The 27,782-nt window shown below is 39.4% G+C and overlaps 1 protein-coding gene across 1 annotated transcript in view; it reads right to left on the bottom strand.

The window, feature by feature from the left end:
* FBXW7 (F-box and WD repeat domain containing 7) overlaps positions 1-27,515 on the bottom strand; it is a 179,399-nt gene extending 151,884 nt beyond the window's left edge. The window contains 1 exon segment of the mRNA XM_032686024.1: positions 27,411-27,515. The gene's annotated coding sequence lies outside the window, so the exon portion shown is untranslated.
* Between the last annotated feature and the right edge of the window lie 267 nt (positions 27,516-27,782).

Below are 27,782 nucleotides of genomic sequence, written 5' to 3'. Positions count from 1 at the left end.
CATTGCCCAAACACTTTTGAAATGGTTTGTAGTACAAGAATAAAATTCAGCATGCAGCAATAGTCTGAGATGATACAGCAACAGCAAAGCTGCATTTTTAAAGGCCTGATAAAAGGATACTGCAACAATCACGATACCAGATAACGAGAGCTAGGATGAGAGTTTAACTATGTGGACAGAATATGAATCTCAGATTTTCTGCAGGAAAAATGAAGTTGATTGCATGTGTAAAACAACAGCAGCAGTTTTCTTCTTTATGGAGACACACTGTTTCTAAAACCTGTATTGAGACAGCATGAAATGATGTTGAATGAGGGAGCACACCTACGTTTGTGTCAGTCTTTCTGTTCAGTGGGCTGCTATGAATACTCAGACCATTCCTTATTACTGATCCTACCAGTTAGGCATAAAATGAGCCCTTCCCACCTCTGTAAAAATGCAGTGAGGTGGTGTTTCTCAGGACGTTGCTTGGTCAGGCATAGCCATACCAGCAAGCAGAAGCAGAGAAAGACCTGCCACTGGGAGGAGCTGTAGCCATACGCAATCTGAAATCCTTGCCCTCCACTCGGGACTAAGAACCTGCCAGGAGTTACCATTCCTGCACACCAGGTTCTGCCAGCAAGCCAGAAGCTGCCTGCTGAAGCACACCAATCAGTGATGGAACAAGCACAGGGAACTAATTCTGCATTCTACACATCATAAGTCAGACTTTTGGACATTGAGATAGTCTGTCATTTGTGTTCTTCCCCAGGTCAGTCCACAGTTCTGTCTGAAGCTATACCACCTGAACAAGTGCAGAGAAACAAGTAACCCAAGTACAAAAAGGGTACCAGCTTCCCTGAATCCACAAGTGTGAAAAGCAGTTTCTCCCTAATGCCACTTTCAACACAAGATGAAGTATTGCAAATACAACAACAAAAAAAATCCTATTTATGTTTCTCCCTTTGATCACACCTTCATAAATCAAACAAAGGAAGCACTTCAGTCTTCACCATGTTATCTATGAATAATAGCGGGAACAACAATGATCAAAAGCCTGGAATGGCAACTTACAACAAAAGACTGAAGAAACAAACTGGAGTAGTTCAGTTCAAAGCAGTGCTTCTCCTGCCTTTTTTTTTTTTTTGTGACCGAGTCTAGCATGGCATAGGAAAACAACCAATGTTCAGCATGACTCCTTCCATAGCACACCTTCAGGACACACCTTCCTTCTGCTGTTGCTATGTCCTCAGCCTTGGGAGCAGAAGTGCTTCCAATTCCCACAGGATGGATAAGGACAGGCCTCACCCATGCATGGCTCTCCTGACATCATGGTCCCTCCTTGGCAAGATGCAAGTTATAAAGTACAAACTCCTGAGCAGTGGCAGTACACCACAGTTGACACACAAGCCACCTCAGAGTATTATATTACCCAGCAGAGCCATGCCACTGGTAGTGACTTTAGATGCAGCTGTCTCACCACTGGATGCCCACGTCCATCACCACTGACAATGCTACACTGCCATACTGGTTTGTTAACCACTGACTTAGATGACAAGAGTAAGGAAAGGAAAACAGTACTCTTTTAAAAGCAAAAAGTATGTGCATATGAAGGAAAGAAACTAATTAGTATTTATCCTGTCTACAGCAAATATACAGGAAAAAATCAGAACTGAGTTGAAGGAAAGGTGACACTGAGAGGAAGGGGCAAAGAGGTAGAGTGAGTCTATAAATCACAAAGTTGCAGAAGAAACTGGCTACAAAAAAACATTGACTTTCCTTCACAGAAGACTTAAAGACAGATCATAACAGTCCTTTGGGTCACAACACTCACAAGCAGTGCTACAGGTTGGGGTAAGAGTGGCTGTTAAAGCTGCCCAGTGGAAAAGGACCTGTGGAGTGCTGGTTGCCAGCAACTGAACATGAGCCAGCAGCGTGCCCAGCTGGCCAAGACAACCAATGGCATCCTGGAGCAGGGATTGTCCCTCTGTACTTGGCACTGGTGAGGCTGCACCTCGAATCCTGTGTCCATTTCTGGGCCCCTCATTACAAGAAAGACATTGAGGTGCTGGAGCGTGTCCAGAGAAGGGCAATGGAGCTGGTGAAGGGTCTGGAGCACTAATCTTACGACAAGCAGCTGAGAGAGCTGGCATTGTTTAGCCTGGAGAAAAGGAGGCTCAGGGAGGACCTTATCACTCTTTGCACCTACCTGAAAGGAGGTTGTAGCGAAGTGCGCATGGGTCTCTTCTCCCAGGTAACAAGCAGTAGGCCAAGAGGAAATGAGTTGTGTCAAGGAAGATTTAGATTGGATACTAGGAAAAATTTCTTCACTGATACAGTGGTCAGGCATTGGAATAGGTTCCCCAGGGAAGTAGTGGAATCACCATCAGTGGAAGTGTTCAAAAGGTACTTGTGGACATGGTTTAGTGCTGAACAGGGCAGTGCTGGGTTAATGGTTGGACTCGGTCTTGGAGGTCTTTTCCAACCTTAGTGATTCTATGATTCTCACAGACACTGGTCTAAATACAATAGGTCTTTTGTCTTGAGGAAGAAGTATAAAGTCCCTTCTGTCTCTAATTTCTCTTAATTAGCATATGTGACAGGATAACAGGAGGTTAATAAAATTTGTAATGACATTTTACCCAGGATTGACTGTCACATCACAATCAGCATTTTGGTAAATACATGAGAGGCCTTAGCAGTGCAGCTGGTAGTGCTCTCTAGTGGAGATAAAATAAACTCATTTTGCAGTACTTCAATTACAATTCACTGTAAACATCAATACTGCTATTCAAAGATGAAGAGACAAAAGCTGAGCTAATACCTTCAAACACAGGTTTCCTAAATATCTACAAAAAGTAAAGACGGGCTTCTTCCTTCACGAGCTCAGCACTTTGCTTCTTATCAACTTACTTCACTATGGGCATACAACATAAGGAAGAAAAGACTAGAGAACATACTTATGCAATTTTTAAAGTGTGCTTTATTATCCATATCCAAAAGCAATATATACTACAGGAAACTACTGCAAAGCTTTAAGGCAGATGGATGATAAACTAGAAGACAGATGAAGTGGAGCCCCTCTAGGGTACTCCTGTACTACTAATATCACAGTTGATGGAGGTAGGTTTTTTTATTGTAAAATTTTTTATCAGGAGTCAAGGAAGCCAAAGAGCTAGCTAAGAACTCTGACGCACACATGCATTTTTGAGTGCAACATTTTGGTGACAAAATGAAAGAGTATCCTTATCACACTGCCAGGGGCTTAAGATCTCAGCTGCATATTTGAGTTAGTGGTGCTGCCTCTTCCTTTTTATTTTAAAGGAGAAAATGAGACTGGTGAATAGCTCCTGTGGGATGACTGAAATTTGGGATCAAAGTGGATGCTAATAATCAGAGTTGGTAACACAGAATAGAATGGGAATGTTGATATGATTTTTCTTGATTTCAAATAGAGCAATAGAAGTCCTAAATCCCAGTTAGGTCCTCAGTTCTTTCTGTGCAGCCTGTAAACCCTCAAATCAAAACTTAAAGAATATTTTCAATGCAACCTGAACTTATTCTTCATGGTTACATAAGTTCAGTCCTACTAAAAAAAACTTCCAGTCGGCAACTTCCAGACAAGGAGGAAATTATTTCAGCAATTTAGCAGTAACATAAAGAAAACAAATGGGTGCCATAGCATATATACAAAGCTCCAGTGAGAAAAATTTCAAGTCAAGTTTACAAAGGCACCAAAATTTAAGCTATGGTCACCATGAAAGATTAAGAGTTATTTGTGCATTTTCATCACCGTCTACAGAGACAATCATAAAGTGGTAACTCAATGAATTAAACCTGTCCTGTTTGAAAGACGGAAATGATTTAGCAGATCTATGAATGCCAGTGTATGTGATTAGGACAGCTTAGGTGAAAACACTAAGCAACAAAACAGCCTACACATTAGTTTGTGTATTTTTTTCATTTTCTTTAAGGAAGTTTCAACGGCATCCCTGAGGTCTCTGCCTAATCAGTTAACTGAAGGAGAAGGAAGAAGCAATTGTATGCAACCTCACACAAAGAAATACAAAACATTACTAGGCCATTAACAGAGTATTTAATGTTGATCTTTTGGTCCAATGAAGGGCTCATTCTCCTAGGATCTGTCTGAAACTACCATAATGATATCTTGTCTGTAAAGGATTTTTGATTCTCTTTTAATTTTTTATAAACATTGGAATAACCAACTTTTCAGGATGCAATAGTTCTCATGAGTAATTCATGATAACCCCAAATGGTTCCAACCCAGTGAATCAAGCTACTCGCACATCAATTCTGTTTTGCAATTGGGAGAGAATAAACAAAATCAGCAAGGCATTTTTTCAATTATGCTTTCAGAGACCTAGGCCCACCTTCCCTGGTAGGGCTAATCAGTGTAATATTATCTTCTCTCAGACTAAAGAAAAACTACTGTGCGGGGAAATAATTATTACTGACCTTGTACATCAGTCTTTTAATGGCTTACCTGCCACTAAAATAACAAAGTTAGATGAACTTATTCTCTGTTATTGTTCTAAGGCAGTACTCTCCATACCTATTTTCAGACAATGATTTACAAAGAAAACTCAAAGAGCAACAGAGATGCAGACATATGCACAAAGGCTGCTAAATTTACAGCAATGGGAATCTGCAATGTCAGAAGAGGTAAGATGCCAAATTTTCTACAGAAACAGCTGAAGAACCACGCAATCAACCTCTGATACAAAGGAAGGTTTGCAATTTTATTTTCTGCTCGGTTTAGTTTGCATAAGATTAAAGAACGGTGTGTCAAAGGAACTCCTAATAGTCCCTAGGGTTTTCCAAATTCTTTGCACAATTTAATTTTAGCACCAGGTATGGAAAATTAGAGATTCTGTTTATTTACCTTGTAGCAGCAGCCAGAATAAATTTCACCTGAATGAATTTTGCTTTCTAGCAAGGAGAATATCACTAAAGTAGATAAACATCGAGAAATTCCTTTGCATGGTTTCAGATAAGAGTTTGTATCACAGGCATCTAACATTTATTATATATTCACATGGATATGTGAGACACAAAAATTGTGAGACATACAAACAGAGTAAGTACTCTGGTCTACAGCACCATTCTATTGCATATCCAGAATCACAGTGGACCCCTCTGAATGAGCTGGTCCATTCACATATATATGAAAAAATATATAATTTCTCACATATGCAAACTCAGCTGATCAAGGCCTTCATTATTATAAGAGTGAATTACCACAAAGTACTAGACAGGAAGACAATTCTTGAGACAACTTTGAAGCTGCTCTCAAATGAAAACGTGTCTCAGATTCTCAGTAATTTGCATACAGTCACATCGCATTTTGTGCCATACTCTAGTAAATAGAGATATTCAGATTAATAGTTAAATCTGTGCTTGCATCCAGATTCACATGCAGCATTGTTAAATCATCCTACAAGATCTTTCAGTTCTATGGCCATCTGAATATTTTCACAATACTAGTATTTAAACAGAAAAATATTGCATTCATTCCATTTATCCTCCTATCCTAACTGGTTACAAATCTATTTTTTATAATCCATGCCAACAATATCCAATAGTTTGAGGTATGATATTATCAGTATAGTATTAAATTCCAATCTCACAAAAAAATCCACCAAAAATTAAAAAAGAAGAAAAAGAAAAGGCAGTAAGTCCAAAATAAGAAACGACAAAACGACAAAAGACTCTAAAGATGGCACCTTTCAAAATAAGGATTTTATCAGTAACTTTATTCCTCACAACCAAGACCTAATTAACATTTTCAGATTGGTTATCAAATCAAGTTTGGCCCATGACATAAAATTCTACATAACTAGTAAGAAAGAATAATGGAAGCATTTATTAGAGAAGGAAGGGCTGTTTGCTTTATACTTCCCATTTGTTTGCTAACAAAACATTCTGTCTGACTTTATAAAATAGCAGCAGTCAGAATGAACAAACAGAAAAGAATTAAAACTTAAATGGGATACAGTACTCTCCCCCAGTAAGCATCACTTCAATAGTGAAGCACAAAAAGCATAAAAATGAAACTGGCTTTAAATTGACCAGTCTTGTTAAAAAAGAAGACTTCTTTGCTAAAAGAAGTCTACTTTAACAATCTAATCTGAGGAATATTTCCTTCCAAAAAATCTACATGTCCTTTATAACAATTCCCAAACTTGAAAAGAAGGAAAAAAGTCAATCCTAATAGCATACTACATGCTAGACTCTCCTGCTGGCTGCTGTTCAAAAGATCATGATGGTATTCAAAGAGCAACAAAACCTACACTTTAAAGAAACAATATATAAACCAGCTGACAAGCACCAGAAGCAGATTCAGGTGCTCCAGACACCAATGTCCACCAAGACAGGGTTCCTGTAGCTCTGCTTCTGCTCATGTTCAGGGACTGTAATTCAATCCACACAAAGCAGAAGGATCCAATTCCTTCATGCAGTGGTAACAGGAGCATCTGTAACATGTACTATTTTTAGAAGCAACTAGTTCCCCACCAGCTGAGAGGAATGAGGAGCTGGAATCCAGAACACCAATCTGCCTGCTAGTTACTGCTGTATCTGACCCGCAGGGATGTGCCAAACTCCCCCTGCCCTTGACAACTACCTAGAACATGGAGTCAATTGAGACAAGCTTGCTAGAGCTATTTTTTGCCTCTTCTCACCTTGCTTCAAGATCTCCTGGACGCTCATGACTGTTTTTGCAGCCCAGCGACAGGGGTTTTTTTCCAGTCCCAGGCAGCCAATGTTTTGTGGATTACACTCTGAGGATATCTGCAAGCTTCTCTTTGCAGCCCACAGGCTCAAGCATTTTGTAGACAGCTCAAGGCTTTGATTGTATCACACTTTGGCAGGTACCAAACTCAAAATTTAGCTCTCTAGTTCATATACACATGCTTAATCCTGTTCAGAACTTCAAAACTTCTTTCCAACTATTATGACCCACAGGAAGATGCATCTATCTGAGCACCAAATGATTTCCAGGCTTTTATATCTACCCCTAAGAGCTCAGTACCATTATTCTTATCTAAAATGTACAATGGAAATCAGAGGAAACCACTAGTTCATTAAATGATAATTCTAGCATGAGAAACCGTCAAGCATTAAAAATCAGGATATCTTCTTGGCTGTTTTGTGCTATTCATTTCAGACACAGGAATCAAGCAACATTTTCAAAAAAAGTATGAATGAATGGTCTACCTTACAGATTCTCATCTGTAAGGCAAGTCTCATATTCAAAAGAAGAGAGGTAAGTCCCAACATCTTCTCTCAGAACCATTTTGATAGTTTCCTCAAAGTACCATGAAACTTTAATGTCTATGTGTCACACACTGAGAAAGGCAAACATGGAGCCATTCAAGAGCCCCATCTTATTTTTAGCATAACTATTGCCCATAGGGCACTGTAGAGACAGTTTTTTCCTCTCTCTGCCTTCAACCCCTCAAATAAATCCCCTCTATTGGATTATGGATTAATGCAGCAACTATAGCAGTAAGCTGTTTCCATGAGAGTGAAAAAACATAAGATGTGTACCATTAAGCAGAGTTACACTCATTTGGAGTTTGTCACTCTGTCTTGGACATTGCTTGCACTCCAGGAGAACAATATTTATATTTCATTATGTGTTTTGAACATCATCAACAGGACAGAAATTTAGCACCTGTTTAAACACTCCCACAACACTTAATACAAACCCCCATTTTCCTTAAAGCATCTAATGTCTGGTAAAACTAACAGCAACTCATTTTAAGCCATTGCTCCCATTAAACAATTAATAGTTATATATATGTTAAAGAACACATCAACTAACTATGTAAATTACGAACTGCCATTTCAATGCAGAATGGTGAACTACTAATGCTGTTTCTTTTCTACAAAGAAATAAAACTGTATTATTATACTAGCATCACAGACTGTGATCCCCTGAAACAAATACAAACACTTAAAATATGAGGTCTAATTTCATCTGGGTTACATTAATTAATATGAGGGGGCTGAAATCTTGTGGAATGAAGAGAGACTTTTCTAGGAAGATGGCAAAAGTTAAAAGGCCTTTGCCATTAGAGGAAGGCAGAATAGACAATTACTATTTATATGTGATATACTGAAGATTTAAAGGAGTGGGAAAGTTTATGCCATTCCCTCTCCTGACGCCATAATAGGCTGTATAATCCCACACTTAAAGACCCAGATTTGTCCTCTGAAGGTTCCTTTACGCCCACGTTGATTAAACTCCAACTACCCAGTTCCTCTTCATACCTTGCTTATCTGAAAGAATAGACTGGTCTTTTCTCATTTTAGATGTGTGTTCACTTGGGTGCTCAGCAGTTATTTGCTTTCCCTCCCTTTACTCCCATAACAACATTTGGTGAACTGTATTGAGTACATTACATTCTGGTGTGTGAACATGTAAGACCCAAAGATTTTGTTGATTTTAGTGGGAAGGAGAGCAAACATTTACCATAGGATGGTGAGGACTCATTGGCAAACGTTCCATTTGTTGTTCTGCAAGGCCTGGTACTATGTGATGAAAATTCACCTAAAAAAAGTTTGGCTCTGATCATGAGTTTGATGTTAGGGGATTATTAGAAAGCTAGGGAAAAGTGTTGGAGAGAAATTTCTTCAACATACCATTTCCCACTACAGCTGGTAATGTTTAATCATTTTCTGTATAGATTCCAAGCCACTATAGGGATTTTTCATGTTGTATTGCAGCCAGTTCATGCTTGATATTCAATAATTTTACTATTTCTCTAGAGGAGTAGTGTTCTGAGGTATATATTTTGAAAGATGAATATCAAATGCACTCTCCTTATTGTAGATGCAGTGGTACCTAAAGGCTAAACAGCACACATTTAATTGTATGTTGCAGATGGTTGCTCATTTTAAAACAAAAAAGCAGATGTTGGTTGTATCTTCTTTCTTCAATACATGCAGTTTGTTGCCTGCCAGTTGATATTGAGATGGATGTTTAGGAAGTTGATACTGATGAAGAAATGCATAATGAAAAAGCTAACTGCAGCACAGCTCTAGCTAGCTAAAATTCTGCAATCTGTTTTTTTTTTTTGCTTTACCTTTACTTAATCTATCTTTCCAATGAAAACTGCACCAGAACTGCCAGTTTTCTGTTACGTGTACAGCTGGCATCCATCGCCATCACATACTCAAGTTAAGATGGGTGCACAGTCATTATAATATCAACACAACTTCAAAAACAGTTCCTCAACAGTGGGCTAAAGGCGAGTTTCCATATAGTAGTATAAAGACTTAAAAAGTATTATTTAAAGCCACACAACCTCTTCAGTTCCATCACCCATAAGGATGCTTTGGACATAAAGAATTTACAAGCTTGTTGAATTGCGTTTAGTCAGCGGCTGCCATGTTGATTACTTTTACAGTATTTTTATAGTAATCATTATACTGTCAAAAACTTCAGATAATACCTTGATTGATTCTAAGCAATTCTGAGGACATAAGTCACCTCTAAAATTTGTACACTGGGAAACTAAGGAACAGACTCATCAGCAAGTACAGAATTTCTGAGGAACATCTTAAGAGTATCTGACAGATGGGGTGGTAACATGACCCCTGGAAGAGGCAGCTCCTTTAAAAATCAGGGTTGACTCAGGTAAATTTTAGATTTACAACGGAAAACCAAATATTTTAAAGAGGTATAAAACTACTGAAACAACAAAATGTAAAACAAGGGTGGAAGGGCAGAACTGGACAAGCAAGGAGGTAGAGGGAAAAAAACACAGCCAGAAGATAGGGAGACAGTACCAAGAATGCACTGGAGAGCAAACAAACCTCCTAGAACATTCTGGATGACCACAGAGAGAAAGAGGAAAAGCAGAGAAGGCAGCAACCAGAATAGATCAGGAAGAGGACGCTGCATACAGTGCCAAGCCAATATCCCACCCATCTCCTCATGGGAAGGGGAAATGAAAAAATGCGCTTTGTTCTTCTCTAAGTTTCCTCCGTGCAAATTTTACATTAATGACATTTTGATGCTATAGGTTTCAGGAAAAAAAAAAACAACTAAAAAATAGTCAAAAGGTACTTCCTTTAAATAGCACTGTTGAGCTATAGCTGTTAACCAGAGCACAATGGCAACTAAGCTCCCCTCTGAACAGGCTCAGCAATACGGTCTGAACACATACTCAGTGTGCTGCTACTCCTCACTGTGTTCTTATGCAAGCTCACCCAATCTCATTCCTAATCTCAAACACAAGTTTATAGTGAACAACTGTCTCAAAAATAGAATCTAGATAAATTTATACAAGGACAGCTTCATTGCTTGTCACAGTTTTCCCCAACAAATTGTTACAAGGAAAACTTGCTTTTCCTGAGGAATTAGGAGCGCAGCAGGGTACAAAACTGCTCCATGAGAAAAACAGTAATTCAAACACTTTACTGTAACACAAATAAAGTTACCACTATTAACTAGGCCCAGCAACCATAACCACCAAGCATATAACACAATACCTACAACAAAACTCAAAATATAACTAAAGTGTAAAATATATTCCAGCAGCTGCTCCCACCAAATGACAAGTGCAAATCTGCAAACCAGAAACCAGCCAGCTACAGAACATCCATGGTGCACTATACTGCCCCATCCTTAAAAAAAAAATACTTGCAGAGAAGGATAAATTGCTCTTATTAAAAAGAAAGTCCCTAATCCTTTTAATCATTATTATAACTTCACATGTTACGTCATGTAAATACATTTGGCAAATCTATCTGAATCCCCCACTTAAACTGCAACACTATTATTCCTCTTACAGGAGGATGCTCATCTTTTACGAGCAAAATAAAAAGTTTTTTAAGCCAGCTGATAACTCTAAAAATGGGCAACATCATCCCTCCTGATTTAGAATCCTTCCATTACACAGACATCAGCTTTGAGAAATAATTATTATCATTAGCAAAAGTCTAGAGCATCTAAGAAATTTCTTCTGCGTTTTAAGCACCTAGCCAGAGGGGGAAAATAAAACTATTTGCTCATTTAACTAAATTCTTAGAAGTAATTCAAGAAATAAAATAAGGTCACTTAATTCAACCAAAGGCTATGGTTAAGTCATGTGTGTTAATCACTTAATAAAACAAGTCAGCCAGTCAATAGTAAAAAAAATTTTTTTGAAGACTAATACACTTTTCATTCAGAACTAAATGAGCACCTACTTAATATGTTTCCTTACAGTTACAGTATAAATACCTTCTTTCTTTACACACAGGTTCCATGAAAAACAGCCTTGAGAAAGTCAGTCCTGCCTTTTCTTATTTCAGGTGGTTCACTATACTGAGCCACCTAGCAAGAAAAGCAGCAGGAGAGGTACACGATCTCTTGATTTTTACACTGCTGAACTCAAGACACAGTACTGCATTGCTCTTTTCCCCGCACGCTCTCCTTCTTCACAAAAAACTTTTTATTGTGCTTTAACAGAAGGTCAATGGCTATCACTTCTCTACTCTAGCACAATGGTGAATTGAAACAAGAACCCATAGCTGTTTGGACCGACAAAGCAACCAGTATGTCTAAGCCAATAAAGCGATTTGTTCATTAAAGCTACTTATAAAGCAACCTTTTGTTAGTCTATGAAACATCAGAAACCTCATAGAATGCATTTAACTATGGTTTTTTAAAAATCACCAACTCAAAAGTTCTAAAATCTGTTAACTTCTCCATTTCCTTAAACTGACAATAAAAAAACCTTAGCATTGACTTTTTAAAACACAGCAAGTACGGTGCAAACTTTTATGCCTATTCATCAAGACAAAAGTTTAGGGTCTTGGTGAAGGGATTCCCCCTGACAAAAGTTCAAATTTATCTTACCAATGACTTATGCAAAGCTTCCTGTGCAACACTGACAACCTGTAATAATGAGACCAGCACAATCTTGTACAACAATAACAAAATCACTCAATGGATGCACTCAGTTTGGACCCAAAGATTCATTCAGATTTGACAAAAGAAATAAGAAGAGCTGTAGTGAGCAAAGGTCAAAATGCTGTAAGCACTTATGTCCATTGCTTTCAGTTAAACTGAACCTGATTCCCAGTGCTCAGTGTTGCTGTGTAGGGTGGCTGTTGTAACTATTCTCAGTAACTAGCTTTAACACGACTATGGCCACAAACTTCCTCCAAGCAACATCAGTATTTTTGCCTTAATAATTTTAGCCACGCAATATCAGCAATCCTTGAAAGAATTAAAATTAAGTCACCTCCCTTACTCACAATTTCTAGACTTGCTTTGTTAACAGGTCAGCTTCATTATTCTCTGACTCTAGACTAAAAAGACAAAAAAAAAAAAAAAAGCCAGGCAGATATTTCCTCTAAACCACTACATTCGCAAAAGACAATTTTACCAGCAGTAATAATACAAGTATTGAAGCTGTATAACATGTTGACATAGACAATAAATAAAAACACTATCTGAGGGGAAAAGTGTATAGAGTCTATTACTCATATTTAACAGAGAAACACCTCTTGTCCTAGTGGCATACCAATGTAGAAGCAATCTGAGATCATTCTTCTGTTGTCAGTTCATATATGCTTCTGTCAAGCACAGTGCAACTACAAGGGTTTTTATATGCACAATGACCCAAGCAAAAATAAATAAGCAAGTTTCATCCTTACTACTGCAACTTCTCCGGGACAAGATTCCCATTTGTCACGCTGGATGTAGCATTTGCATTCTCAGTTGAAGTTCTTGTAATAGAATGAATGGTAAAATATTTGTCCCCGCTCAGATATCTACAATCAGCCAATTTCTATCTTTTGCTGTTCAGAAAAAAATAATCTGTATTTACAAAATAAACAAGTCTGCTTTTTAGGACAGCGATAGCATCCCTCCCTCTACACTGTGACTCTCACTATCAAGCCATGAGATTATATCCTCCTTCTGCAATTAAGTGCTTATTCTAACAATAACTCTTTCAATAGCATGTGAAACTATTCAACTAAACTGTTGTCAAGCAGCCTGACAAGGCACAAAAAAAACAGGTGATAGCTGAAAGGAGTCTTACAACAAGTTTTGTAGACTTCCTAGCTACTGCCAAACAAATAGTTAATGAATGAGTAGTCAAGAGGCAAACAAACTACCATTAAACTTCATAGCAAAAACAGGCAGGTAATCTTATTGAATTGTAAAGTTTTTACCATCTTCTAAGGTTTTCACTTAAAGCTTTTCTTGGACTTTGGAGTCTTTTGCCTACTATTGCACCACTGACACATGCTGGCAAAGAAAACAGCAGTACAATAACTATTGCAAAGACACTAAAGAGAGTTACACAATGCTTTTCCTACATCCTCCTTCAGAGAGAATATACATTACTTCCAAACAGCAATTTCGAATAAGTGTAAACATAATGCTTTCCTAATTAAGTTCTGATGTAACACTTTGCTAATTTTCCCTGCTGATACCTGACCAGGTATTTCAACAATTTCACAGTCAAATATTCAGTTAGGCTTAAGAAGAGTCATACAAGAATAAGGCTTCCCTAACCCAATATACTGCCTGATATTTGTGATCAACTGCACTTCTCAGTTTGCTTACCTTCCAAAATTAATCCTCTGCTTCAGTTCAATTCTACTCCTCTCAGAGTACAAAGTCAGTGGTATTTATATATTCCTAAATGACTTAAGCGTACTTAAAAAATCCTGCTCTTCAGAGATTAACTTCTTGCTCTTCAAAGTAAATAAAAAAAGGCTTAAACTAATGAAAAGTTCATGGTACTTTTTAGATTGTATTATCAATGGAAAACTGACAATACGTTCTTTTCTGAGGCAACAAAAGCACATCACTAAGAAGTTTGACAAATTTACACATGTAGCTACCAATGCAGCAAACACTATGCAGACATTTTGCTTTTTACAGGTATTCTTATGACCAAACCTAAGCAACAGCAGGATCAGACCTGGATTTCATTTATCTTCACCTGTACTCCACAAGAACCAATACAATAGCCTATCACTAGTGGCAACAGAAAATTAAACACTGAGTTAAAATGCATCACAAGTATCTTTGGAATTTTCCTCCATGATAGCAATCAATTTGACACTAAAATAAATCTTTAAAAAATTCTAAAAGCCTTTGATTATTATTTAAATAATAACTTAAATAATTTAAATAACTAGTATTTTAAACAAACACAAAAAAGTTACGTGCCTTTAACACCTTACTAAGACTTCAAGATGTAGCTTGCAGAATCTATTTCTTATACATTTTTATAAGTGTATAAGAAGTAGATCCTATAATCTATTCTTACAGATTCATATCCCTATACAGAATCTATTGTTATAGATCTTCTACAAATCACCCAGTTAAAGGCTTTAGAGGTATAAAGAAAACAAATAAGAACTAAATTTACTTTTCTTCACAAAAGTACTCACATAATTAAAAAATGGAAGTTGACAATGCACTATTAACACAGCAGACGGAAAGACAACTTCAATTACAAGAGCTGAATTTTTGTTTGCTCTGCGTGGTTGCAACAGTTGTAATGCTAACATGGGAAACTTGCTATTTATCATTTCAGATGGATCCTAGTGTTTCTTTATTATTTTCTCATGATCCATATCCTCAATACTGGAACTTCAGAATTGCTAAGTTGATATTCTAACCACATTAAAAGATGACCACAGGAACAACTATACAGGGATTGCCGTTTCCTGGGGACACAAATGAGAATTCCTCATCCTTACTTTAGTACCCATCATTTCCACAAGGTCAAGCAATTCTTCAGCAAACATCCCCCCTGCAGCCTGAACTTCAGTTGTACTTGCCATTCCAAGGGTTGACTTCAATCCTGAAACACAAGTAAGCACTGGTGCCCAAATGGCATCTCTACATTTCTACATGAAAAAAAAAATCGCATAGCGAAGAAGTATCTGTTACCTTACAGATGCATGCTGTTTCAGCAAAAACTACTTAAATATAGAAGAACTGGGACCTGAAAAATGGTCTTTTTTGGAACAAAGAGCCCCATTTCAAGGGACTGTGCCAGAGGCAAGTGACATAAAAAGCAAAGGAAAGTAGCTGACTGTTCACTGCCCCTTGCAACACAAACACTAGGCAGCAGTTAATGAAGCTAGTTGGAGTCACCTTCAAAACATGAGTGACTCTTCAGGCAATATCTAGCAGACCTCTGGAATTTGTTGCAAAAGGATGCAATGGAGATGAAAAATTTACAAGGGTTCAAGGAGAAATTGTACAAGTTCTCAGAAAAGAAATCATTCAAGAGCTTCTGAATAAACAGAAACAGAGATTCCATAAGCTGAAAGTAGGCGGAGAGCAAGCATGACACAAAAAGCATCTAACACTTATCTTATTCTCAATGTTCTCCACGCACATGTGTTCACTAAGACATGTTTTTCAGATGGGTCATGTGAAGAATTAGGGAACTTCTGGGTTCCTGGACATGATTTTCTCTTTTATGGCTATGAGACATAAGATACTAAGCTAGAAAGAACACACGCCAGTGTGATACAGTGGGCAAATTCTTCGGATTTAAATAACACAATTTAAAACAAAACATACCAACTAAAATGTATAAAAAGTATTTTAATTTTTGGATACCTCTCCCAAAACTGCCAGCTTGATATAATATAATACACTAAAATGTTTTAATGAGCTCGACCTTTAATTCAAAATATCAGTTACAAAATCATATCTCTACTGGAATAACATGACTGGTTATTCTCCACTAAAATGTGTACAGTAGTTTCACGACTTTGTCTCCTAGACACTATGTCTGCACAAGCTCTTACTGGGCAACAGAATGGTCTACTACCAAAGAGTTCCAGTTGTCATTTTTCTTCTCAGAAAACCTAAATTACTGGCTCTGGGTTTTGTTTGCAGGTTGTTTTCCTTCCTGCAAACAGATTTAAAAAAAAAAAACAAACCACAAAAACAAAAACAACAGTGGAAGAACATGTCACAGACATCAGCCTGTTCACTAATTAGGGAGACATCTATATGCCTGTTTGTTCCCTTTCCATGGCACATCTCACAGTGTTTCTACCATCTGAATTCAAGATCCCCAAGATCTTACACTACATTCCAAGTGCAAGAAAGACTACCTAAGCGCTAAAGTTTCTTTGCTGCCATCACTCTATTACACAATTTGGGGGAGTGGAACAGAGCTAACAAACCTAAACTGTTAACAACTCAACTGGAAAAAATATGGTACTTTTGCATTTTCTCATTTTATTAGCAGAAATCAGACTTGAGTGATTCCACAGCAGCAAGAGAAAAAAAATTATTTATAAATAATAAAAAATTATAGTAACCTCCTACTAAAAACACCTACTATTACAATGTGAGAAAACACAGTACTTACCTACATTTGAAAGAGCCAGTGAATATGATTTAGCATGTTACAAACAAATAAGCCTTTCATGCATCAGCAAGCTAGCTGAAACAATTGTTTAAAGAATACTATTGTAAAACATATGCAGGTGGATATCAGAGAACATAAACAGCATGGTTTCTGGAAAGGAAACTATGCTTTTTTAGGCTAGTAGAATTGTATAACAACAACAGTGAACTAAGGAGAAATTGCTGAAAAAATTACTTTCAAAAAGCCTCCCCCAAAGTCTCAAAAGGCCATTAAGTAAAATTAATATTGGTGTTTGGAGAAAACATTATTTGGGTTTACATGCCAGGAACAAAGCATCAAAAGAAAAAGCATTAAGTGGTCTGTTAATGTGCAGAAGAGTTAACAGCATAAGGCCACAGTTCTGCGCTAGAACTACATCACATATTCCCCAATGATCCAAAAAGCAAAAAGTGACAAAACTCACTCACTTGAGAACTATTAAGGTTAAGACAAGAGAAGGAACCTTAAGAATTTCACGTAGACTAACCAGGCTAGGTAAACTGGGAAATACATGACAGACAAAAAGAACAATCAACAGCATGTTACATGTCACGGTGAATATTTTACTCATCAACTTCCTGGATTTTAACAAATTCAGAAAGAATTCACTCTGAACAGTCCAAAAAAAATTGTTAGGATGTATACTAAATGTTTTGGAGAATATTGGTACATTACAAACTGAACAGCATTTTAAATAGGCACTTTGTAAATATATAACACTCCCAAGCAGGCACACAGTAAAAAAAAAAAAGGATTAAAATGCTAATTAAACTAAAACAGTTCCAAAAAAGGTGAAATTTTATAACAGGCATCTTAAAAGATATGCCAAAAAGCATCAGAAGGATCAGGTATGTTAACTGCAACAGACACGCAGAGTAACACAAAGGAAAAGGTAAAGGAAAAAAAACACTAAGAACATTAATTTCAACTGGAGTTTTATAACAATAAGAATATATTCAACTAAACTATGGAGTTAAAACATCACAAATAACAGAAGACATTACTATGAAATTCATAAGTATACACAACAATACATTCCCATGCAACAATTGCTCAGATCCCCAAACTTGGTTTAAAAAAAAGAAAAAAAACCACAAACTACAAACCTAACATACTTTTTAAAAGGATTACATGTTTTATTAAACAACATAATAGGCTATAACAAAAATTAAGACTGAACTTGAATAATTGTGAATTACTTGAAGCTTTATCTGTGGAACTTTTCAGTGTCACAATACATGTTTCCAAAAAAGTGATTCTGAAAAGAAAAACAGAAAGATACATGTACCCTATAGTAAAATCCTACTTCTTTTCTGGAGGTGGCAACTAATAAGCAGAGAGAATAGAACAAGAGTTAATTTAAACTCTCAGCTCTACAATCTGTAGTATTCTTGAATATGATTTTTTTCCACACTTCAGCAGCAGCCAGCAAACATACACACAGCTCTGCAACCACCACAGCATATGCTGCCTTTAGCCCAGCTAGCAAACTAAAAAAAGCGTTGGTAGGTTATGTGGGGAGTGGTGTAACAGTCAGGCTGCAAGACTCAAACATATTGTGATAAGGGAGGTCACAAGAGATAATAGGACAGTAACAAGGACTCTGTTACTGCAGTGGTGGGATACAGAAGCAGACAGAGGGTACAGATCCACAGGAAACTAGGTTTTGTTAGCTCTGCTGCTCACAGAACAATTTGTTTCCCTTGTGTTTTACAGATTTGAATACTAATATTTCTGCACTCTGCAGCTTTGATCACCGTGTTAAACGTAGCTCTACTGAATAAAAGGATTAGTTTGTCCAGATTGGCACATTTATGACTGTGATATGAAGAGAACTCCAGGGAAAAAAACCTTTGAAGATCAAGTGCATGCTCAAATTTAAGGTTGAACTTGCAGTAGCAGCTGAAGGTGTTTTATGTCATGCATATAGTTTAGAGTATAATACGTATGACAATACTTCTGCCATTTAGTATAAAGATCATAAACATTTTTAGCTTACTTAAATTTGTCTTGCTGTTAAAAGGGGCAATACCACTCTCCCCTTACTGAAAAGGCTAAGAAGTCAGGCAGCAGTAATACTCATGTTGGTTCACAACTAGTTGGATTTGCGAAGTGGACAGCACAGGCACAAAAGACAAGTGGCAGGGAGAACAAGATCAGCCCTCTTGGTTACAGCACATACCCCACGCTGGCTTCAGCAGATCATCAAACCACAGCCATGAGGTTTCAGGGCACAGTTAAGCTGATCTAATGGCCACCCAATGCCCCAAGGATGCACTGCCAGCTGTGCATCCCCTGTGTCAGCTCTAACACATATCCCGTGTCACACTGAGCCAACTCAATTTGATTTTTAGTTCCCTTCTCACTTAAATTCAGGGAACTAAACTGGTAGAAAACCAACAGCACAAAATTAGTTACCAAAAGCCAGATTAAACCAATAGCTAGCACAGGAAGAGCTTAGGGTAAGAGAAGATGTTTGGAATCATTCCTTTCAGCAACTAAGCAGGTCAAATACAATATGAAATGACAGCCCCATAAAGGACAACAGAATATAACATCTCATGCACTCTCAACTTTGACAAGGTTTGAAATTATTTCATGAAGGAAGGGTAAATTGTTTCAATGATAAATTTCTCCTTTTTAATCTTTGCTAGGTCATGCCTAATCTACAATTCTGTTCCTACCACACTGCACTGTAAACAAACAATAGGAATGAGAAGGACCAAAACGTTAACATTTCTTTTGTGCCACTAAACAAGCTTTTGTTTTTCCAGTCATTCCTAGCACCCTTTGGAAAGGTTCCCACAGCCCGTGTAAACAACCACAAGCTGAGCGGGATGACTGTACATACCTCCTACATAGGCAGGCAGCAACCACAGCGTGCAGCTCCCCTAACCAGACAGCCACACATCCACCCCATGACAGAGGGCACCACCCACCTCTACCCCTCAAACAAAAATCCTTCCTGTGCTCCTGAGTCACACTGAGTGCTATCTAGTGCTCCCACCAGGCACAGCCAAGCATCAGTACTGGCTGAGCTGAAGTGTGACCCTCAATTATTTCAGTATCAGCCCACTTCTTTTCTGTGGCATATCAGGAATTACTTGATTTCAAAATAGTCAAACATAACGGCATTCAAAGCACAAATAACGACAAAACAATTTGCAAGATTTACCATGGCATAAGCTATAAAGCTGGGAATACAGCACAAAAACTGAAATCATAGAATCATAGAATGATTTTGGTTAGAAGAGACCTTAAAGGTCATGTAATTCCAACCTCTACACCATAGGCAGGGACATCTTCTATACCAAGTTGTTCAAAGCCCCATTCAACCTGATCTTGAAGATGAGATGAAAAAACAGTATGTCCTGGAAACAAATCAAACCTAATAGTGAATGTCAAAATTGTTTTGCTACAGCAAGACATGTCTAAGAAGCACCCTAGTTTTAGTGCACTCTCAGATATGTAAAACTTTCAAAATTAAGTTAAACATCTAGACAACCCAAGAAACTGCCATTATGGAGATAATCAGCATTGTTAACAGAAACACTTCTATATTACAAGTTTGAAAAACATAAAGTTCAGGCACTTGTGTATTAAAGTCCACCCAAGATATTCTTAGTAGGACTTATTTCACACTTCTTATTCCTCCCCTGAAGACACATAATGTCAAAACATAGTTATAATTACTACCACGTTACTAAGGGGCTACCAAAGCCTGCATGCCACTCTTGACACGTTTCACAAACAGAAAGTGGCCATTCGGGACCATGTATTGCACAGCTGCTAGCATGGAGCAAGTGCAGGGCAAAACAAAGTCCAGCAAGCTGGGAGTCAGGCAGTGACTAAGTCTAGCTCTTACCTGGACCACAGGCAGCACAGTCTGAACCCATCTACTACCACAGATAACGCAACAAACACACCATGAAAGCAGAGGGGAAAACTGCCCCCTTCTACCAGAGGCTTGTCATAAGGGTGCACATCTGCCCCATCTTGGCTACGCAAATAAGTTTAAACATGGACCAAGTGGGGGAAGCATAGTAGGTTGAACCAATCTCACTCCCCCTCAACTCTTGCAACAAGAAGCAAATTAGGACAAAAGTAATTCCCAAACACAGTGCCCCAAGCAAACATCATTTAAAATTCATTCTTGCTGAAATATCAAATAGGGTCTGCTATCTAGGCATGTGGAAAAAGAAACGGTGTTAAAAGTTTCCTGGTCAAAAAAAAACAAACCACAAAACCATAGCAACTTTGCCATAGCGTGATTTAAAGGATGTTGAAGATGCCCTTAGGATTGGTAAGAACTGTCACTATTATACTCTGCAGTAAAGGAAAAAATGTTACCTGTCATTGCAGTGATCCACCCACTCACAGAAATGCCACAGAATTGAAGACATACTCATCAGCTCTGGCAACAGCAGACGAAACTGCCACAGCAGAATTCAGAAATAAATGTTACAAATAACTTATACAAGGGTACCTTCACGATCAAAGTTTCAGGGCCCTTTTCTACTGTGCTAGAAGATCTCTCCGTTCGAGCATCATTGCATGAATTAAAATGATGAAATATAAATAGCCAGAGAAGTAAGCACTCCAAGCAAACTGCAGGTTTACTGTCCACCTGGCCGAGCTCAGGGCCACAAGACATATAGCTTAGCAAAGACACAGCACTTGGTGAAGCAAAGGTGAAGACATCCTGTCTCCAACAGAGATTCAACACCATGCCAAGCTACATGGCACCACACTTGCCACAAAGGATGAGTAACATTCTTCAGAGAGGTTCCATAGTTGTAAGTTTTGGTTATCCTTATTAAGTGGTTATGGCCCTGAACACTAAAGAAAATACTGTTATAAAACCAGCCTTATTAGGCAATGGAGAAGTCAAAAAAAGCATGAACCCACTGTTGTCAGGTCTAGCAAAGAAATGCTAGATTTTGCAGCTACTGCAATAGCTAGTGAGCAACTTCTCAAGCATGAAGTATGCTACAAAGCTGAAAAGGCTTGCACTTGCCAGGGAACACACTGAGCTGCTTACCCTCCTAAAAAAGGAAGTTGGGGAAAAGCCTGAAACCTTTTCTTCCCCATTGGCTTATGGTGTTTTGGGCTTGTCAGTCATTTAGTAAGACAACTAGCTTGTCCTGAAGTAGCCTGTTTAGTTCTGAAAACACTGACTATTTTCATTTCTGCAGATATATACAGACGCACTTTCTATCCTATAAAGCATATCACATATTTTACATAAAGGTAGTAATATCCTTTCACACACAGTTTTAAAATACAGCAAACTAACTCCCTAAGAGCACAGGCAGATCCTGCATGCTACAGCAGATCTAAACAAAGTTTCACCTTTAAGAAAACATGATAGGCTTTATCCTGAAAAACACATGCTTCAAAAGTATTCACAAGCATCTGTGAGAACACAGAGCCAATGTGTGCAGTAAGGACATTATGCCGGTCCAATAGGGCAGAGTTAAAGCACATACTGTCAACAACACACACCCAGGGTTTGCAGTTCCTGTCCTCCTGAAATTCAGAGCAATTGCCACAACCTACAAGAACACAAAGCCAAAGCTGAGTAACCCTGACTCTGCATGACCAAACTCAGGAGTACTTCAATCCATCAAAGAATCGACCAAAACTTCATGTGCAATCAGTTCTCCACCACCACCCTTAAGCTCTTCGATAACCCCAGTAAAGAAACACACAAGGGAACAAGTCATCTGGTAACCTGTATAACATAAAGGTTTCCTCCCTCCTTCCTACCCATCCAGAGCAACACTGCTAAGGGAAGAAATGTTGAAGAGGGAGAACAAGCTCTGACATTGGACCAAAAGGTTGAGGAACCAGGGAAGGGAACACAGGTAAGAGCACAATGATCATCCCAGAATCATTTCAGGTTTTTAATTTTCAAAGAGAGACACACGTGTAAAGAAGGAGAACAGGAAAAGGAAAGAATGAATCCATTGCTACAATCTGGGATACTGCAGTGCCAAGACTCATTGATCCACGTTTATGAAGAGTACAGAGGAAATCATTGCAACCCTTCCCTAATATCCCACTCTCCACAGGTCCAGCTCCACAAAGCCAGGTCTCACCATAGCACATGCACACCTCTCAGCTCCACCTTAGGGTAGCTCTCCTGTCTTGTTCACGAGAGAGATCTTATGCTTAGAAAGTCTTCAGCAGACTTCAGAAACAGAGACCAAGCAACTTCAAGAAACACATTACTGTCCCCTCAACATTCCAAGGACCCCTGTACACATGACATTTAAGGCACATCAAAATGTTAATCAGTATCATAATAAGGTATTTGGGTTACAAAATCCAAACAGCACTCTCAACCTTTTCTGAGACTCTTAAAAGGAAATCATACCGGTACAAGTCTAAATTACAACCAAAACTGAAAATAGCACATATAATTAAAACATTCTGTGCTTTTCCATTTTATGGCCCTATTTGTGGTTGGTCAGAAAACTAGACAAATTCTACTAGTTCATAGTGCAGCGGTCACCACTGATCATGTCGGAGGGATTTAGGACGGGGAAAAAAAAGAGCTGTTTGAGAGCAAACCTTACTGTTGCAGCTACCTGTGAGCATGCACCTGCTGAAACCATCACAACAGAACTGTTGCCAGCAAAATAGCACATACCAAAACTCCTCATTCTCCAGCACAAAGCAAAGCCAACTGTCTTGGGTCAAGATGCAGGCAAATCTTACCTGAACTAAGCAAGTTAGTTTTGGATAATATATCCCACACCTCCTCTTACCAACCAGCTGTGGGTGGTGTATTCTCTAGCTGATGGCAACATCTTCGATTGCCCCAGCAAATAGGAAGAAATGTCTGCCGGTATGTTAAGACATGGCAACTTAGAAGAAATGCATGATTTCACCCTCGAAAAATAACTGCAATCGTTTCAGAGAATACTGAAAAAACATAATATTGGAGAGCTGAATAACACAGATTTGTCTATTTTGCAAAGATAAGCAGTCTTGAAGAGATGAACACACATTTTCTGTTATTGTGCAGTAGTTTCTTTTTACTCTGATATCCCTTAGTTTTGAATTAATTGACCTTACAATCTAAATTATATTATACACATGCATTATGTTTCCAAATTTAAATTCTTTTGATGAAGCTCTGAAAAGAAATCTGCTATTTCAAAATAAATATGGGAGCAGGGAAACAAAACAAAACCTCGCACATGGAGTTTTTAGGCTTTCTTAATAATAAACTTTGGGAATATGGGATGCAAAAGGACGTGCTTACAGACCTAAGTTACATCCACAGTACTGACAAAAAAAATCCATCAAGGATCTATTAGAAAACACTCAACTGCAATGTATGCATTGATACAGGATAACCAGTGGAGTAGCTGATCATAACCACTGTGGGAGAGAACTAGGCAGAACTCACATCACAATAGATTAATTGCTCCCATTCCCTCTTCCTGCCCAAGAAATGTCCCCTCACAAGTAAGCTGCAATGACTCTCACATTCATTACAACCAAAAAAGGCCTTGCATATGCAAAGTTCTCAAAAAAGAAAAGCAAATGTGTACTTTGAGTAAGAGCTTAATAAAGTCATTATGTTTATTTATTGATTCTGGATGATCAGAAAAGGGACATAAAAATGATTATTACTTCACCACTTATCTATATACAGTGAAAGATGGAGAACTACCACCTTTCATTTTCTATTGGACAGAGAACTGTGACAGGTGAGGAGTAGACAGGGATCAAGTATTCTTCCTCTCTCCTCACACAGGAATCAGAAGGCACCCAAGACAACTGACAACTCATATATCCAAAACAAGTCACTAAGCAGTGAATTGCCCACTCCTCCCTCAAAGCCACCAAACAACATTCACCCAAGAGGAAGCCACTAAGGGTTGCCAAATGCACAGAAAGGACACAGCCCAAAAGTACACACTGATAGCAACTGGAAGTGTATTCTGGGACAGCGACTTGTAAGCACATAGTGCTGCCTACAGTCTTTCACAGACATCCACTGTTGAACAGTGAGAGGCACAGGACACTGGGCTAAACTGAACTTGCTTGATTTAGCCAGAAGAGCCTGTGTAATAACCAGCAGCTGTACCACCACAAAGCAAGTCCAAGAAGTTTGTTGACAGTAAGTTAACTTCCACGCTTACATGGTTTTAAGTCTTCATCAGACAATTACTTAAAATCTTTGTTGCCTTTGCTGTCGTAAAAGACTATCTTAGACTATTACGAAGTCCACAGAAGTGATCCCGGTAAAGAGATTTTGCCTATCCTGTGAATACATTGAGCATTTCAGTACAGAACCATCCATCAGTTCCCACAAATTCACTGAAGTACAATACTTTGTCATGGAAGTACGTTTTCAAGAGCAATGACATTGTAATCTTCATCATTTCTTTCCAGAATTACCTGATATACACAGTCCACATATTAGAAGGCTGAAGCCGCTCTGCAGATAGGGTCTTTATGTCACTTTTATTTCAAACATAATGTACATAAAGTTAGTTAACATGTATATGCTCTTCAGAAAAAGATCCAGAAGATTAAACATTCATTAAATAAAACCTGAATTTAAAGAGTGCTGACCAAAAGATACTGAACTTAGTTTATTTTAAAGAGACAGAGGAGTAGCATTCCTCTCTGTTTAATAACATTGCCTAGCATAAATCATCACACACCATTTGTTTTTTTTTTACTGATTCAGAGACAATAAATTCCATTGAATTAACAAAACTTTTGCAAAGTACCACAGGCATATGTAATGAAGGGAAGTAAAGTTAATTTGTCGGTCTAAGAGTCTAAAGATAAAAAGGATTTCTATCCCTAAACCCAAAAGCTACTTACTATGAAAGCTTTTCTAATAGTTAAGACAAGTGAAAATCATATACTTTCTGATAAACATTTACATCTCCAAACAAACACCACTGTACTAGTAAATTATTCAGCTTGAACCAAAGAACTACATTGATTAGGTCTAAGCTGTAGTAAAGAGGAAAAACTTAAACCTTGACAAAAATAATTTTAAAAATATGAAGTAATATATCTTTTTTGAGATATTTATGAACCAGGATCATGAATAAGAATATGTAATTGCCATCAAGAGTCAGAACCACGGTACTATTAACAACAAAATAATGATGGAGTGGGAAAGGGTAGATTTAAGTTTGGGACCAGGAAATGAAGAAAAGCAAGTGTAATCACCACATGAAAAAAGGACATAGTGCCTTTAGCTCCTATAGTTATTAAATACAGCATAGAATTGACCATCTCCTTAACTCCATTGCCTGAAGAGAATGCAACTTCCTTTCTTGACCTCTTGCTTCTGGGATCAAGAAAACCTAAGAGTGAACTGAATAGAGAGTTCAACTTCTTTTAACCCACTTTTTAAACAGCAGCAACAATAGGGAGCTTAAGATAGGGAGACATTTAGGATTTAAAAAAATTAATCGTCTTACCCATCAGCATACTTGGTCTCAAAAAGAATCTATGCAACATCAGGTGCTCTACCTACCTTTAAACTTCCTTATGATGTCTAGGTTTTCCTCTGAGTTATCAGAGGCTGTCTCTTTCTCAGTGGAATAGACAAGCATGCAACTGGGAAACAGACTAAGTACTTCTAAATATGTAGCACAAACTGAAGCACAGAGCAAGCACCCATTGCTGGAATTCTGTAGTATGGCCTTCTGTTCACATACATGTGTTTTAGACCTCCAGCAATATACATTTCTGATACATTCTATCTTCCTCTACTTTCAATTGCATCTGGTAAAGAAAACCCAGGAGAGCAGGCCCCTAGCAACCGACCTGCAGGATGTTCACAACCTGTACGCTCCTCTTTTAATGAAGAACTAGACGAATCCTACGACCTTCCACTTCAAAATCTTTCTAGGCTCCTTCCAGTAAGATGAGGAGAAGACTCATGCAGACAACAGTTTTCACACAGTTACGATTTCTGGATCCCCGTTTGAACAATGTCTCATCAAATAAACGACATTCAACCTACTCTCTTCACTTTTTAGTACATCCTCTTCATAAGTAACAAATTGCTGTATAAATTTTAACACTTGAGTAGTACAATTTAACACTGACAGACATAAATGTTTCTTCCCCTACTAACTACTACTTCAGTTAAGAGTAAGTTAGGATACTCCATTGAAACATGCTAAGTTTTGATACAGTTTTTGCTCAGAGGGAAATTGGGCAAGCGGCAGAAATGCTAAAAAGCAAAGCAAAACAAAACCCAAGTAAACAGAGTCCGATTCCCAAACGAGACCTTTCGTTCCCTAGTCCCAGAGTAAGGTCTGGAGTGAGAGCAAGAGCTTCGTGAAGCAGCAACTTCTCCGATAAACAGGAAGAGCCAACACTACTCCTGGCTCTTAAAACGCATTAAAAAAATGGTTTACGTGAAAAAGCAACTCCTTAATAACGCTTTTCCGCGACAAGAAGAGCTGCATTTTCCACTCAAGTGTTATGTAAATGAGCGGGCAGAAGGCAGCCGCGGGGTCTGTAAGGAGCCACTCAACCCTTTAGAGATAAAAAAAGGAAAACGGGGGAGCGCGGGGGGGATGTTTGAAACCCTCGGGGCTCACAGCACCGCGGCCGTGCACTCCACTCTCAGCCTTGCACAACTTTCCGCCCCGGCAGTTCCGCTCGACTCTCCGGGCGGGGACGGGACGGAGGGGTCCGAGCCCTCCCGTCGCCCGCCGCCTTTGTTCGCGGGGGCCGCCGCTCCCGGCGGGCACAAAGGGGGCGGTGGAACTTGCGGAGGAGACCTCGGCAGTCCCCGGGGGCCGCTGCGTAGTCCCACCCCCGCCTCCCCCTCGTCTCCCGGCCGGGCGGGAGCGGCGCGGGGACCGCGGGGCACCAGACCGTGCGCGGCCGGCAACGTGAGCCGCATGGGAAGCGGCGGCGCCGCGCCCCCCGCCCCGGCCCCCCGCCCGCTCCGCCAGCGGCCCCCGGGGCACCCGACCCCTTCCCAAGGCGGTTCCTCCCGCTCGCACTCACTTTTCGGGACGGGCTCCGCTGGGCTTTCCCTCCGCTCGCGGCGCGCGCGCCTTCCCGCCGGCGAGGCGATGCCGGCGGCGAGGTGGAGCCCCCCTCCCCCGGCGGGAGGGGGTCCGCTGCCCCCCGCCCCGGGGCTGCCGCCGGGGGCCGGGCGACTTCAAGGGGGCAGGCGGGTCCGGCCCCCACCCCCCGCCCCGGGCGGGCGGGCTGCGGACGGGTGGCCCTCGGCGACCCCCCCGGCGTGCGGCTGTCCCGGCGGCTCAGGTGCGCCGCCGCGTCCTCTCACATGGAGCCACCGCCTCGCCGCCCCTCGGCGCCCCCCGGGCCGGTCCCCGCGTCGCCGCCGGCCGGGAGGCGAGTGGCTCGGGCCGC

Source organism: Chiroxiphia lanceolata, chromosome 4 (assembly GCF_009829145.1).
Source record: "Chiroxiphia lanceolata isolate bChiLan1 chromosome 4, bChiLan1.pri, whole genome shotgun sequence".
Lineage (NCBI taxonomy): Eukaryota > Metazoa > Chordata > Aves > Passeriformes > Pipridae > Chiroxiphia > Chiroxiphia lanceolata.
This window is presented reverse-complemented; position numbering and strand designations above follow the sequence as displayed.